At 41.7% G+C, this 4,461-nt stretch overlaps 1 long non-coding RNA gene across 1 annotated transcript; it reads left to right on the top strand.

The window, feature by feature from the left end:
* Nucleotides 1-2,767: 2,767 nt before the first annotated feature.
* On the top strand, nt 2,768-3,339 carry LOC311438536. The gene is made up of 2 exons (XR_014694180.1): nt 2,768-2,803; nt 2,948-3,339. It is a non-coding gene; the product is annotated as an uncharacterized lncRNA (long non-coding RNA).
* Nucleotides 3,340-4,461: the final 1,122 nt, after the last annotated feature.

Here is a 4,461-nt window from a genome sequence, read left to right on the forward strand (position 1 = left end):
TAATAACCCTGCTTTTTTAGAAGTAGTAATGAATATGTATTAGCCTAGGAGCATAAAAATCAGCTGCTTGATGTAACTGGTGTGCGTATTGGTGGAGCAGAGACTCCCAGTGCACCCAGCGCTGTTTGCTTACCTCTATTCCTTTAATAAATTGTAAACTTTGATTGTAGTCCTATTTTGAAGACTGAGCCATTTATAACAATTCCACATCCCCAACTCAAAAAGGAGATGGCAGAACTGAAAAGGTAAAGAAAAAGCAACAGTGAGTAAGGTACAAAGCAAATTCTACACAAGGGATGATTAAAAAAAGCAAGACTTCTCAGCCAAGAAAACAGGTGCTGAAAGTTAATACGCTAAAAATATATAAATCAGTAATGGAATTGAAAAGACAAATAGGAAGCAATTACTTGTTGTCTGTCCAAACACAAAGCCAGGAAGTGTTAAACTAAACTACCAAGGGCAGAAACAGAGCAAACCAATTGTTTCCTTTTTCTCCTAATGCATTTCTTTAAAGAACTTGTGGAACTTTAAGACATAGGCTGTACAGAGCTTTTTCTCACTCCTACTCCTGCCTTCTCACACTTGTCCTCTGCTCCAGTGTGAGGTCTCCATGGTCTATGGGTCTTGAAAAGAGAAGTGCTCCAGGATGAGTCTCTCCACAGGCAACAGTTTCTTCAGGTATATTCACCTGCTCCAGCAGGAGTCCTCTATGGGCTGCAAGGAATGTCTGCTCCACAGCAGACCACCTCCTCCCCCTTGCTTTTTGACCTTGGAGTTCCCTCTGTCCTTTAGCATTTCTTGAAAATGTATTATTATTATTATCATTATATTTTTTTCACATGTTAAACTGAAACAACAACAACAACAACAAAAACAGGAGACAAAAAAAGTAGGTAAGGGTACATATAGTCACAGTTTTAACAGATCCTAAATAAATGCCTGCAATAAGAATTGGAAAAGAAACACAGCTAGCATATAGAAAGGAAGTATGACTATGAGACACAAAAATGCAAGCTTGAGAATATAAGCAAAAGAGGGGGGCTTTTTTCTAAGTCATAGAACTACACAAGGCAGATTTTTATTTTTGCCTTTTGGGTGTGGGAGGGGGTAATCTAATCCAAAGAAAGCTGGAAAGAAAGTCTGAGTGTGTATCATTTATCTGAACTAGAAAACCACAAAACTATCATTTCAGGCAGCAGACATACTGATGGTATCAGTCTCGTTTTCATTAGAGCACTTAAAAATATTAAATATTTCAGTGTAATACACACACGCATCATTTTGAATTCTTCCATACTTTTTGAAGTTAAATTCAGCTATGGCATTCTTTCCTAAAAGGTTTCAGATTTAACAAATGCACATTTTTAATAGAAAGGGAAAATTTCAAATATTCCTGAGAAAGCCTGGATAAAAGGTTAGAGCATTACATATCAACGAAGGGGCAGTAAAAGGCAGCTTTAATAAAAGCAGTACTTTCTACTGGAAATTCACAGAAAAGCAGTGATGGAGGCTTAAATACATGTAGAATACAGGGCCCATTGATACTTGCATATGAAGGTCTTCAGAGAAGGTGAGCACAAACACAGCAGGGTAAATTGTTTGATCACAAAATGGGAAAGCAAACCATCACATAAAAAGGAAAATAAACTGTCCCAATACCACAGAAGCACGGTATTACTCCTTTGTTGCTTATGAATGCAACATGCTTGTTACAAGTAGAAGAGAATTTCAGTAGACACATCAAAATTTCTTTCTTACATTCATTAGCAAGACCTTATTTGAGACTAGTGACAAGAATACTTGCCAAAAGGGGATCACAAATTGAAGTAATTTTGAAGCAGACAGATTATGAGCTCAGCAAAAATATCTCCCCTTACAATTGGACTTTAACTCATTCATCACTCATGAAGTTAGCAGTTGAAGGCTGCTCATCTATGGAGCAGTAAGATGTAAATAAGAGCAGAACAAAAACTCCAAAGCTGCCTACCACCATCTCACACAGTACGTCCTGTCGGACAGAATGTGATTCTAGAGAGAAACACATAGGCACCTGTTACAGAATTATTAACTAACAGGTTTCACTTGCATAACTTCAGATTGATCTAACTGCCTGTGATAAATCACTTCTGTATCTAAAAGACTGCTAAATATTGTTTACTATTCATAACTTACATTTTTATAGCCTATTTCAAGACATAACTATTCTTACAAGAAACTCACACATGGATCGTTTGTTGATTATAGTCCTATTTTGAAGACTGAGCCATTTATAACAGTAGTGAGGACTTCCCCCAGCCCTCCTCTGTCACCTTTAGCTCCCCTCCCTTCCCCCATCAAACCTAGTTTAAAGCCCTGGTAATCAGCCCAGAGAGCTTGCTCCCCAACACACTTGCACCCCACTTGCCCAGTCCTGGTCCCCAGATTTTTGTACCAGGAACATGATTCCACAGAGCCTTCAAGCCTTTCTGTAGCTTTAAAGATGCTGAAATGGTCCCTGTCTGAAGAAGAACTAGTTCCCCGCCTGGCACTACGAATCGTTGTTTAGGGCTAAAAGCTGAGGCTCTTGTCTGTTACGTGAACAGCCAGGGAGACTCAGCCTCCCTTCTCTGAGTTTGGTGCTGCCTAGCCTTAACATTTTCAGTACTCAGTAGCGTCTGCCAGGCTCTTGTATTTTGAGAGGGATTGCACTCTCCTAACATCATACGGGAATCCCAGTTTTCTGTCTCAAGGGTGAATGGTGGAAGGCACTTGTAAATCATTGCAGGTTGTCGTTGTTGTTCATTGCCATGTAAATTAAGGCCATGTGAGTACCTTCTACTGTTTCTTCTTCCCTTTCATTTGTTGTCTGGTTTCTCCCAAATATTACATATTTGGTGAAATGCCTTAAAACAACGTTACTTTTTAATTAAAATTTTATTTATTTATTTATTTATTTTTTCCTCTCTAGGTCTGCCAGTAGCTGACAGAGTAGAAAGGTGTGCTTCTCTCTCTTTCTTGTATAGAGTTAGAGGCAATGCCTGATATCCAGCCAAGATGGACAAAGGAGAAAGACAAGGACAAAGCCTAGGAGGAAGACTATGAGCCTTCAGCACGAGAGACCCCCAGAGGGACCACCGGGGACTGATACGCATGCGCCAGTGGGAGGGCTTGGAATCCGGGAACTAATTATAATAACCCTGCCTTTTCTAGAAGTAGTAATGAACATGTATTAGCCTAGGAGCAGAAAAAGCTGCCGCCTGATGTAACGTGTGTGCGTGTTGGAGGAGCCCAGACTCCCTGTGCGCCCAGCACTCTTTACTTGCCTTTTATTAACCCCATAAATAAATCTCATAAAGCTAAGTTGACTCGGAATTTATAACAGTATGATGAAAACTGTTGCGCTCCAAGTTGGGAAGGGGAGAGGAAAATATTCATGTATACGTGAGAATTGTACTCAAACAGCTGATTACACCTTTGCATACACATTTTAAGGGAAAACTTTAAATCCAAGAAGCAACAGGCAATTTTCTACGTTTCCTGATGTGATAACATGATATATTGATATAGGTATGATATCAAAGGATGATATCATACCTATAGTCTGCTGCAGGCTGAAAAGTAGCCTGTGCCTCAGGGACCGTTTTACGCCTTTGCTTTTGTTACTACATCCTTGTAAGTCTTCAAAAGGGAAATGAAATTATCCTACCCAGAAGCAACACCGTCCAGAAGACACTTGAGTTGTTAGGGCCAAAGGCAGGGATCTTACTGACCTGAAGAAAGAGGCTTTAATCTCCCCTGGCTTGTTTACTCCTGAAGGAGCGTGAAAGAGACGCGTGTCCTTGTATGTGAAGAGGAGGGGAAGGAACAGCTAGTGCAAGGAACACACAAATCCGTTGCGCCAGACTAATAGGTGGTTGGCTCTGAGCTGGGAGACTGCAACAGAAACACAGAATTATCTAGGTTGGAAGAGACCTCCAAGATCACCGAGTCCAACCTCTGACCTAACACTAACCAGTCCTCCACTAAACCACATCACTGAGCTCTACATCTGAATGTCTTTTAAAGACACCCAGGGACGGAGGCTCAACCACTTCCCTGGGCAGCCCCTTCCAATGCCTAACAGCCCTTTCGGTAAAGAAGTTCTTCCTAAGATCCAACCCAAACCTCCCCTGGCACACCTTTAGGCCATTTCTCCTCGTCCTGTCACCAGGCACGTGGGAAAATAGACCAACCTCCACCTCGCTACAGCCTCCTTTAAGGTACCTGTAGAGAGCGATAAGGTCACCCCTGAGCCTCCTCTTTTCCAGGCTGAACAATCCCAGAGAAGGACGGGGGAGGGCGAGCAAACGGCTGTGTGGTGCTTAGCTGCCGGCTGGGGAAAACCACGACGACAGCAATGTAGTCATGTAACCAAATTAAAGCCTAAACTTTCAGCCCGGCCCTTGACCTGAAAAGGGAGTGAGGATCCGGATCCTGGCACTT

This window comes from Aythya ferina (genome assembly GCF_964211825.1).
Source record: "Aythya ferina genome assembly, chromosome: 1".
Classification (NCBI taxonomy): domain Eukaryota; kingdom Metazoa; phylum Chordata; class Aves; order Anseriformes; family Anatidae; genus Aythya; species Aythya ferina.